This window comes from Leptonychotes weddellii, chromosome 5 (genome assembly GCF_054177405.1).
Source record: "Leptonychotes weddellii isolate Sample4059 chromosome 5, ASM5417740v2, whole genome shotgun sequence".
Taxonomy (NCBI): domain Eukaryota; kingdom Metazoa; phylum Chordata; class Mammalia; order Carnivora; family Phocidae; genus Leptonychotes; species Leptonychotes weddellii.
In genome coordinates, this window is record NC_138373.1 from 13,814,272 (window position 1) to 13,826,625 (window position 12,354).

Sequence of the window (12,354 nt, forward strand, 5' to 3'; positions counted from 1 at the left end):
CTGCTCAGCAGGGAGTCTGCTTCTCCCCCTGACCCTCCCCACTCTCATGCTCTCTCTATCTCATTCTCTCTCTCAAATAAATAAATAAAATCTTTAAAAAAAAAAAAAAAGAAAGAAAAATGAACTACTGCTATGAATCACAACACATAATGAGGAAGGGGATAAAAGCGAGACCCCTAAAAATGATATACATGTCTCCATTTAAGTATCTTAAAGTTTCTAAAAAGGCGAAACAACTTCATGATGTTAGAAATCAGGATACTGTTTACTCTGGGGAGGAGGGAAGTGGTAGTGATTGTGAAGGAGATGAAAGAGGCTTCCAGGGTGCTGGGAATTTTGTCTTGATATGGGTAGCAATTGTGAAGGTGTATTTTTTTTTTTTTTTAGTGATTTTTATTTATTTATTTGTCAAAGAGAGAGCAAGCACAGGCAGAGGGAGAAGCAGGCCCCCCACTGAGCAAGGAGCCTGACGTGGGACTCTATCCCAGGACCCTGGGATCATTACCTAAGTTGAAGGCAGACACTTAACCGACTGAGCCACCCCGGCGTCCTAGGTGTATTTGTTTTATATCATTAATAGAGCTATGATTTGTGTAATTTTTCTGCATGTTATACTTCAAGAACAAAATTGAACAAATTAAGCCAGTAACTTAATACTAAAAATTTACTGCTAACACACACACACACTTTAAATACAAGGATGTTTGTTTCAACACTGCAACAGCAAAAAAACTGGGAACTATTTGTGCCAATCAAGAGTAAAGAAGGTCTCCATTAGCCAAAGTTTGATAACTGCTGAACCTGAGAAAGTATGGTCAGAAACTACAGATGGTTATTGGGAAGAGAGTCACTGAGTAGCCTCTCCGAGCAAAAAAAAAAATCTTCTAAATGGTGACTCCTAAAGCCCACAGACCTAATGGATTCTTACTTGGTTATAAGATGACTGATCCACTTCTAAAAGTAGCAGCATTCCCTCTGAAATGACTGTACCTTTTGCCTGTCTCTTTCTCTACAATTTCTAAAACCTGCTCCATTCTTTATGGTCTCTTAGAAGCCTAAATTTAAAACAGAGACATTGGACTTTTGGGCAAGGCATGTCTTCAGAGATGCATCATGATGCAAGCTAAGGTGGGTGCAGGATAACAACACTGCATCCACTAGGACTGTTTCAAAAGTTACCACCATCTCTGTCATACCCTCAAATAATCCCAGCTCAACAGGGGGTCTGGTCTAGCTCCTCCCTGAAGAATCTGCACGTAAGGGGCGCCTGGGTGGCTCAGTCGTTAAGTGTCTGCCTTCGGCTCAGGTCATGATCCCAGGGTTCTGGGATCGAGCCCCTCATCGGGCTCCCTGCTCAGCGGGAAGCCTGCTTCTCCCTCTCCCACTCCCCCTGCTTGTGTTCCCTCTCTCGCTCTCTCTGTCACATAAATAAATAAAATCTTGAAGAAAAAAAAAAAAGAATCTGCATGTAAGAAGAATCCTCTTTGTTCTACCCTATCACCACAGGCCAAAAATTGTTCTAGCTTCCTGCACCGTGCCTCTCCCACCCCCACTTTACTGAGATATAATTGACATATGACATTGTATTACTGTTGCAGCTTTCTGATGTAGGAAGTAGCTAAGCCCCTGGCGCTGTGTATCATGTTAGTTCTGACTTCCACTGTGCCTGTCTGCAAGCAGGCACTAAATCCAGCACAGGGGCTCAAGCCAATAGGATGTTTTTCTTGTTTTTTGTTTTACCAGATTCTCAGGTGTCTTTCCTTCTCCCTCCATTCACGTAACTGTGTCCCAGCCCCCACCTTCCAAGCCCCTAGGGCATACCCTAAGCAGGCTTAGGATCCTGTACCCTGGCTGCATTACTGAACAGAACAAGGCAGATTTGCCCTAGTCCCTCTTCCAGTTAGTGGGTTAGGTCCCCAAGCAATTTTTCTTATACTCCTCATATCCTCTGACTCAGAAACTGACTCTCCTCTCTTTTAGCTAGTCTCTTCTGCTAGAATTCAAGCAGAAGGTTCAATGAAAGCCCGGGGGGTTACACAGCAAGTCAGTGGCAGAGTGAGGCTCAGAAGGCCCCACCCAGCACTGTCTTGTCTTTTATTACCATTAGCAAATCTTATGGTTAAATCTTCCCTTTTCTCAGTTCATTATAAAAACCAGCAAGGCATGACAGAAAATATGAGTGGGAATATGAAATATTGTAAGAGTCTTCCAGGAACCAACAGTTCCAGAGAGGTAAGACTTATAAGGGGGGAAAACACCCCTAACTATATGATGTCACAAATTTAATAAAAAACCAAAAAGGGGTCAGGATAAGACATTAGATAAAAGGCTCAATCAAAAAGTAAGTGGGAAGCTGCCTCCTTTCCTTATCCTTTAGAGAACAAATGCTTCAAAAGATAGAAACTATGGTACCGACAAAAAGAACACTTTCTACTGACAAAGCAATTCCTATTTAGTGAAGGAAACCCAGCACTACATTGCTTATAAAAACAGCAAAGTTAGGTATGGAATTTCCTTTGGTTAAATGAACAGATGCTCTTCTCTGGTACTAATGGATTGAGGATTGTGCTTGACAGCAATGAACTAGGCACTCAGAATCTAAACATTCTTACAAACCCTCTCACCTCAAGCCCCAAAGGCATGATGAAGAGACAAAAGTAGGCTCCTGATTTGGAGGGTGCCTTGGGAAATAAAAATAGTAAGAACAGCAGGTAAACATTATTGTCTCAGGTTGGTGTTAAGTGGGTGCTTCCTATGTATTATCTCATTGAGTCCCACAATCTCTGGAAGGAGGTATTATTTATTCCTATTTTACAAATGAAGAACTAAGTCACAGAGAAATTAAGTATTTTGTCCAATGTAGTGAAATGGGAAGCAAATAGGTACCATGATTGAACTTGCATTTTAAAAGGATCATCCTAATTGCTCTGTTTACATGGTAGAGGGCCAAGGATAGAAGTATGGAGGTTATAGCAGTAATCCAGACAAGAGAGGATGATAAGGAGATGGTGAGAAGTGGTACGTTTGTGGATCTTTATTTTTCTAATTACACCTAATTACACAGACTGGATGTGGGATGTGAGAGAGCAGAGGGGAGTCAAGGATAATTCCAAGGTTTTTGGCCTAAGCAACTACCAAGTGGAAATACGGAGTTGCCATTAACTGAATTGGGAAATATTCTGGCTACAGCATATTTTCAGGGGGAAGAGCAATAGTTTAGTTTTGGGTATGTTAAGCTTGAGATGTCTATTAAACAATAAATGAAAATGTCAAGTCAACAACTGGATATACAAACCTAGAGTTCATAGAAGTCTTGGTTGGGATATATAAATTTGAAAATCATCAACTTACAGATGGTATTTAAAGCCCTGATACCTGATAAGATAACCCAGGGGCTCAGGGTAGAGACACAATAGCAGAGGACTTAAGACTGAGATATGGGGGCATTCTAGCATTAAGAGGTCAGGGAGAAGAGGAAGAAACAGCAAAGACTGAAAAGAAGCTACCAGTAACACAGAAGGAAAACAAAAAAAGTGGTGTCCTTAAAACCAAGTGAAGGAAACCTATCAAGGAGGTAGTAATCAATTGTGTCAAAAGAGGCTGGGAGCTAAGACGATAACTGACCACTCGATATAGCAACATGAAGGTCACCGTCAATTTGACAAGAGCAAATTAAATAGAATGGTAGCTGTGAAATTCTGTATGGAGTGGATGTAAGAGAATGGCAAGGAACTGGAGACAGGGAGTACAGAAAACTTCAGTTTTGATGTAAAGGGAAGCAAAGAAATGGCAGGGCAACTGGAATCAAGAAGTATGGGTGTGTGTGTGTTAATGTTAAGAAAGAAGAACTGAGGGTATATTTGTTTGTTGATGGGAAAGATCCTGCTGGAGAACAAAATCTGATGATACAGGAGACGTGGGGAGATGGACTTGGGTACCTAAGGGAAGGAAACGCCTTCAGATAGGAGCATGGACGTTCACTTCTGTTACCCATTTTCCATTATGAGAGATGAGGATACCAGGTCTGCAACACTTCCCTTCCTCTACTCTCTCAAAAATTACATAATTATTTCTGGTTAAAGTCACATTCTGTAAGTTTCAACTCTTATGACAATATAAATATCATATATTTACATTTTCTTACACAGCTTGTTATTTTAGCTAAAGTTAGTAATAGCCTCATATATTTTTTTTTTTTTAAGATTTTATTTATTTATTTGAGAGAGAGACTGAGATAGAGAGAGCACGAGAGGGGGGAGGGTCAGAGGGAGAAGCAGACTCCCCGCCGAGCAGGGAGCCCGATGCGGGACTCGATCCAGGGACTCCAGGATCATGACCTGAGCCGAAGGCAGTCGCTTAACCAACTGAGCCACCTAGGCGCCCAGCCTCATATATTTCTTAATTAGTAGACTCTAGTTTTTAGAGCAGTTTTAGGTTTACAGAAAAACTGAGCAGAAAGTAGAGTCCTATATACGTCCTCTCCCTCTCCTACAGTTCCCCCTATTAAAATCTTGCATTACTGTGGTACATTTGTTACAATTAATGAAGTAGTAGTCATAGACTGTTCTTAATTAAAGTCTTTAGTCTGCACTAGGGTTCACTCTTTGTGTTGTACTTTCTGTGGGTTTTGATGAATGCATAATGACACATATCCACTATTACAGTAAATACAGAATAGTTCCATTATCATAAAAATCCTGTGCTCCAATGACTTATCCCTCCCTACCTTCCCCCAATCTTTTTACTGTCTCCAATTCTGCCTTTTCACAATGTCACAGAGTTGCGCTCATACAGTATGTAGCCTTTTTTTTTTTTTTTTTTAAAGATTCTATTTATTTATTTGAGACAGAGAGAATGAGAGGGAGGAGGGTCAGAGGGAGAAGCAGACTCCCCGCTGAGCAGGGAGCCCGATGTGGGACTCGATCCCGGGACTCCAGGATCATGACCCGAGCCGAAGGCAGTCGCTTAACCAACTGAGCCACCCAGGCGCCCCTTCTTTTTTTTTTTTTGAAGAGATTTTTTAAAAATATTTATTTGAAAGAGTGAGAGAGAAAGAGAGAACGCACGAGTCGGGGAGAGGGGCAGAGGGAGAGGGAGAAACCCCGCTGAGCAGGGAGCCCGATGCAGGGCTTGATCCCAGGACCCCAGGACCATGACCTGAGCTGAAGGCAGACATTTAACAGACTGAGCCACCCAGGCGCCCCTCTATAGCATTTCCTTTTGAGTCTTTCTTAGTTCCATCTCTATGCTTACATTCACTTTTCCCATCAAAGTCCTTAGCATATTCATCATAGTTATTTTAAATTCCTAGTCTGATAATTCCAAAATTTCTGGCATATATGAATCCAGTTGGAATACTTTCTATTGTCTCTTCCAACTGTTTTTTGCCTTTTAGCACATCTTGTAGCTTTTTTTGTTAGAAGTGGACATGATATACTGAGTAAAAGGGACAAAGTAAATAAGCCTTTAGTGTGAGGTTTTAAGTTTATCTGGCTAGGAATCAGCCTGTGTTCACTGTTTGTTGGAACTGTACGTATCAGAGGCTAAAATTTTTCAAGTGTCCTTGTTTTTGTACTCCTTGTTGTTCTGGGGTTTCCCTAGAGACTTCTTTTAAAAATAGAATCTGAGCATTGTAGTTCTTTTAGTAGTAATCCACTGTTATTATACAAGAGCCTGATTGGTGTGGTGGCAGGGTATGTGTGTTTGGGGGGTGGGGGAGAAAGTGTTCTATACTTCCATAATTACATCTAAGTATTTTAGTGAGTCTGTGTGCCTGGGCTGTAACCATTGTTAAGTGCTTCTCAGCTTCCCCTCCCTCCCCTTTAGGTAAGACAGAAAAACTGGAGGGGCTAGAGTTGGGCAGTTCCCTTCCCCCAAGCTGGTTAGGCTTTGGCAAAATAGTCTACTTTGAACTCAAGATGTTGTTAGTATCCCAAGCTTATTTATTTTTTAAATTTTTATTTATTTATTTATTTGAGTGAGAGAGAATGAGAGATAGCACAAGAGGGAAGAGGGTCAGAGGGAGAAGCAGACTCCCCACTGAGCAGGGAGCCCAATGCGGGACTCGATCCCAGGACTCCAGGATCATGACCTGAGCTGAAGGCAGTCGCTTAACCAACTGAGCCACCCAGGCGCCCCCAAGCTTATTTTAAAATGGTTACTTTCCCCTTCCCTCTGTCAGAGCACCAGGGATTTTTCTCTGATCTTCACCCAGAGAACCTTGTGGGGCTCCTGGAGGTAAAATTCATGAGAGTTTGGGGGGGTCCCCTAAGACTGTGCCCCTGGAGTTTTTAAACTCTCAATCTTTTGAACTCTCACTGAGCCTCTGGCAATTCATCATTTATAGTTTATGCATTCCCAACAGTACTGACTTCAGCGGGAGATTTCTGCTCTAGGTAATATATGATTCTTGGCATTTACATTCCCTCTTTCATTTTTTCCCCTTTCCCAAAACATCCTTCTTGAAACCCTCTGTTTACTTCCATCTGAACTGCTTGTTCTCTAGGTTTCCTGCTCAGGTGTTGTCTTGGGATTTTCCAAGAATATCTATCCTGGATATTCTTCATACCTCTCTGGTTTTGATTCCCATTTCCTTGCCCAGGTCTTCCATTTACTTGGTTAATCCATCATCTTTGGTACACTCTTCAGTAGCTCCTGAGAAAGGGTGTATAAGAAGCAAATTTTGGGGGCCCCTGGCTGGCTCAGTTGGTTAAGTGTCCAACTCTTGATTTCAGCTCAGGTCATAGTGTCAGGGTTGTGAGATCAAGCCCCGTGTCGGTCTCTGCACTCAGCGGGGGTCTGTTTGAGATTCTCTCTCTACCTCTGCCCTCCCCAACCCCTATCTCTTTAAAATAAATAAATCTTTTTTAAAAAGGCAAATCTTTTGTGATTTTGCATGTCTGAAAATGTCTTTATTTTATCCTAATACTTGATTGAAAGTTTATCTGGTTATGTAATTCTAGATAAGTAATTTTCTTTTTGAAATTATGGCATTGCTCCACTCTCTTCTAGTTTCCCATGTTTGGGTTGACAAGGCTGATATGATTCTAATTCCTGGTCCTTTCTATATGACCTTTGTTTTCACTCTAGAAGCTTTAAGAATTTTCTTTTTACCCCTAGTGTTCTATAATTACATGATAATGTGTCTTGATGAGACTCGTTTTCTTCATTCATACTGGAGATACATGTCCTTCTGTTCCTGGAAATGTCCTTATATTACAACATTGATTATTTCCTCATCATCACTTTCTTTTTTTTAAACATTTTATTTATTTGACAGAGACACAGTGAGAGAGGGAACACAAGCAGGGGGAGTGGGAGAGGCAGAAGCAGGCTCTCCGCTGAGCTGGGAGCCTGATGCGGGGCTCGATCCCAGGACCCTGGGACCATGACCTGAGTCGAAGGCAGACGCTCAATGACTGAGCCACCCAGGCGCCCCTATTTTTCTCCAATTAGTCAAATACTGGACCACCTGAATAAAGCCTCTAATTTTTTTTTCTTTCCAAGTCATCTATTGGTCCTTTTGTTCTACTTTCTAAGAGATTTTCTCAACTTTACTGATTTTTTCTTTTACTGATTTTAAATTTCATCTCTCATATTTTTAGTTTCCAAATTTTTAAATTCTGTTTTTTTAAACCATCTTCTTCTTCTTTTTTTTTAATAAAGATTTTATCCATTCATTTGTCAGAGAGAGAGAAAGCACAAGCAGGGGGAGTGGCAGGCAGAGGGAGAAGCAGGCTTCCCGCTGAGCAGGGAGCCCAACTCAGGACTCGATCCCAGGACCCTGGGATCATGACCTGAGCTGAAGGCAGACACTTAACTGACCGAGCCACCCAGGCGCCCAAAAATCATCTTGTTCTTATTCCTTCGTCTTATTTCTACAAGAACATTAATTGTAGTTCATTTACATTTTCTTTTTTTTTTTTTAAGATTTTATTTATTTATTTGACAGAGAGAGACAGCGAGAGAGGAAACACAAGCAGGGGGAGTGGGAGAGGGAGAAGCAGGTTTCCCATGGAGCAGGGAGCCCAACGCGGGGCTCGATCCCAGGACCCCAGGATCATGACCCGAGCTGAAGGCAGACGCTTAACGACTGAGCCACCCAGGCGCCCTATCATTTACATTTTCTTTTGCTCATTACATTGTTTTTATTTCCTCTGTGATTCCCTTTTCTCTTTCTTTTGGTCTCTTTCGTGCTAGAGAAGTTCTGCAAATATCCTGTGCGTCTTGGCTTTGAAGCACAAAAAGTTGACTGAAATTCTGTATTTGAAGATTGAGGCTAATTACAGTTGTGCTTCCTCAGCTGGCCCTTTTGTTTTTTTGGCCAGTGTTCTTTCTCCATGTATGAAGGTACACCCATAGTATGTACACTCTCTGAAGTCCTGGTAGGTAACTTGTGTCTGGAGGTTGCCACTATTTATGGAATTGCTAAATAGAGGAACATACCACTACTGGAAAAGAAATTCTATGTTGTACAGAGAAAAAAGATAAAAAAAAGATAGGAGAGACATGTAATTCCCATAGTCTTTAGCTTTACTGTTAATTATTTGCAAGAGACTGGAGGTATGAGGAAAGACTAAGAGGTTTTAAACTGCTCCCCTCTGAGCTCTAATACTTGGTGAGTTTGAAGGCAGTTTCTCAAAGCCTGAGTATCAAAGGGGGACTGCTTTCTCAGTTCCACCTTCACCCTCTCTAGTAGGCCTTCCAGGTCTGTGTTTAACAAATTATAAGGTTACTGCACTGCTTTTGAGCCACTCAGAGCAAAGCACTTAATAAAGTCTAAAAGAAATGCATATAAAAATGTGAGTTCCACATATTTAAAAGCTTAATAGCTTTTACTTGTGGTACTGACAGTGTGTTTCCATTTGAGAGGCTATGGCTGCCAACAGATAGAATTTCCAAAGAAATCACTCAAATATAAAAGTAAATTATATTTGCTGCTTTGGGTTTATAGTCTGAAATCAGGTTCAGATTTTTGAAGTGAAGTATAATTAACTTTATTATAAGTACAGCCTTTAATTGTGAAATTACCTAGAATACAGAGCTAAAGAAGGGAGGAGACTTTGCCTAAATTGCCTGAGAAGTTTCAAAAATCCAAGAAAGAAAAGGTTCAGAATATTGTCTGAAGCAAGCAATATACAATACTGATTATTTGTCCTCAGGTCACTTTCAGCTTTCTCATAAAATTAATTAGGAACTGACCCACTAAGCCCAATACCACTTCACCATTACTGCAGCCTCACCTATATGTAGTTAACAATTTACAACTAAAATGTAAACAAAAGTCTGGGAGCAACTAGCAGCAGTTAGTAAATGTCATTAATGTGACGTGCAGACTGCAGATTCAACCCTCCACAGGTCCCTTTTCCTTCACACAGGGTTTTATTCAACCTAAGTTATTTAGTTTCAACTAACAGCAATTAGATACAGCAAACACATAGGCAATGGGCAAGTACTGATAACTGCAAAGTGACAAAACAAGACACAAATTATAAAAAGGCAGACAGGAAGCCTTGAGTTAAGAAAGAGACCAACAGGGGCGCCTGGGTGGCTCAGTCATTAAGTGTCTGCCTTTGGCTCAGGTCATGATCCCAGAGTCCTGGAATTGAGCCCCACATTGGGCTCCTTGCTCAGCGGGAAGCCTGCTTCTCCCTCTCCCACTTCCCCCCGCTTGTGTTCCCTCTCTCGCCATCTCTTTCTCTCTCTGTAAATAAATAAAATCTAAAAAAAAAAAAAAAGAAAGAAAAGAGACAATTCTATATCCTGTGTAAGGGGGGGGGCAGCATTTTTCCTATATAACACATACAATGATTAATTTTCTTTTGATGAAATAAAATTTTAAAATATGGTCAGTAATTTATTTAAGAAGGTAAGGAAGCATGTGATCAAATACAGAAGGAATTCTACACCAAATTATTAATTAAGATTTGATCTGGGACAGATCTATCCAGAAACTTGACTAGAATGACTGATTCCCTAAGGGTTTCAGATGGTCAAACTTCTACAAGTTATAGGAGAAACTCTCAGAAATGTTATGAGGCCAAACTCTGAATGTGGCTTGATCTTACGGAGATTAAACTTTCTCTAATAAACTGTTTTCACACTAAAAGTGTTTGTGGCTCATTCTGAGATACAAGTGTCTTGTTATCTGTGGTAAGCAGCCTCTGAGATTGGGCCCCTACGTTTCCTGCCAGGTATCAATGACCTGTGTAATCCCCTTCCTTTGAGTGTGAACTGAATCTAGTAACTTGCTTCTAACAACTAGAATATGGCAGAAATGATGGGATGTTACTTCTGAGATTAGGTCACAAGAAGTCTGTATCTTCTCTCTTGGGTAATCTCTCTTGCTCTTTGCTTCCTTGCTCTGAGGAAAGCCAGCTGCATGCTGTGAACAGCTTCATGCAGAGGTCTCTGTGCCAAAGAACTGATATCTCCAACCAGTGACCAACAAGGACTTGAGACCTGCCAACAGTCACGTGAGTGAGTTTGGAAAGGGATCCTCTTCCAATTGAATCTTGAAATGCCTGCCACTCTGGCTGACAGTGTGACTACAACCTCACGACAGACCTGGACCAGAAGCATCTAGATAAACTGCACCTGGATTCCTAGTCCTCAGAAACTGTGTAATAATATGCTTGCTGTTTTGAGCTGCTAATCACCTTAAATTTTCAAGTGCCAGTAGATAACTAATACAGATTTTGGTGTCATGAGTAGGGTTCTATTTGTTTTGTTTTGTTTTTAAAGATTTTATTTATTTATTTGAGAGAGAATGAGAGAGAGCACATAAGAGGGGGGAGGGTCAGAGGGAGAAGCAGACTCCCCGCCGAGCAGGGAGCCCGATGCGGGACTCGATCCCAGGACTCCAGGATCATGACCTGAGCCGAAGGCAGTCGCTCAACCGACTGAGCCACCCAGGCGCCCAGTGAAACTTTATTTATTTTTTTTTATAAAGATTTTATTTATTTATTAGAGAGAGAGAGAGCACATGAGAAGGGGGAGGGTCAGAGGGAGAAGCAGACTCCCCGCCGAGCAGGGAGCCCGATGCGGGACTCGATCCTGGGACTCCAGGATCATGACCTGAGCCGAAGGCAGTCGCTTAACCGACTGAGCCACCCAGGCGCCCGAGTAGGGTTCTATTTGTAATTGGGCAGTAGGAGGTAGCTATAAGGACTTTAAGGAGGCTGCCTATAAGGTTTTAAGGAAGGTAGGGACATCTGATTAGAAATTGGAGGCCGGGGGATCTTTGTTACGTAGTAACAGAAAGTTCAGCAACCCTGTCACTTGCAGTTATACAGAAAGTAGAAAATGAGGCAAATGAACTGGATAGTCCAGCTAAAGAAATTTCCAAGCAAGGAAATGTTGAAGATGCCACCAAGTTTTTTCTTGATAATTATAGTAAAATGCAAAAGGAGAGAGAAATTAAGGGAAGGATTGTTTAAAAAAAAAAAGGAGTTGATGGCTTTGAAACTGGGTGTGAAAACTCTGAGCCTTGCCATTTTCAATGTGAGCAGCTGTGGTACTGTCACATTTCTCTTACTACTTATCACCTCCTCTGCTTTTAACTCACCTGCCTCCCTCTTATAAGGACCCTTGTGATTACACTGAGCCCATCACATAATCCAGGATATATTTTTAATTCCTCAATTACATCTGCAAAGTCCTCTTTGCCATGTAAGGTAACATATACACAGATTTCAGGGATTAGGACATGGAAGTCTTTAGGGGGCCATTCATTATTCAGGCTACCACAAGTAAGCAATAGATAACTAATGTACAATACTTAGAATTTCTACAGTTTATAAATGGGAACACAGAGATGAACAAAGTGCTACAGAAAAGACAGTTGTATAGCAAAATGCTCTCATTCTTAGAGGTGTATGCTGAAGGAGCACGGTATCTGTGACTTTCAAATAATTCAACAGCAGCAGCAGCAGCAAAAAAAAAAAAGGCATGTATGTATACATGTACACGGAGAGAGATGAACAGATGAAGCAAACATGGCAAAATTTTACCTAATCTATGTTAAAGGTATAAGATGTTCTTCAAAGTTTTTTCTAAGTACGAAAAAGTTGGGGAAAACCAGGGGATCAAAACATTTTTCAATACAACAAATGTATTACCTTTACAAAGCTCATTGGATTATAAGAAATACACAATTGTGTATGGCTGAAACTGAGGATTACACTCAGGGGTTGGCCACCTACTTTGTAAAAAGCCGTGAGTACGTATTTTAGGCTTTGTGGGACATATAGTCACTTCCAAACTACTCAATTCTGCAACCGTAGTGCAAAAACATAGACAATACATAAATGAACACAGCGAGCTCTAATGAAACTTTATTTACAAAGGCAGATC

At 41.1% G+C, this 12,354-nt stretch overlaps 1 long non-coding RNA gene across 1 annotated transcript in view; it reads left to right on the plus strand.

Annotated features, from left to right (window-relative positions):
- LOC145721527 (uncharacterized) overlaps positions 1–10,732 on the plus strand; it is a 31,770-nt gene extending 21,038 nt beyond the window's left edge. The window contains exon 3 of the long non-coding RNA XR_014145255.1: positions 10,374–10,732. This is a non-coding gene — a long non-coding RNA (uncharacterized LOC145721527). The remainder of the gene's footprint in view (positions 1–10,373) is intronic.
- The last annotated feature ends 1,622 nt before the right edge of the window (positions 10,733–12,354 follow it).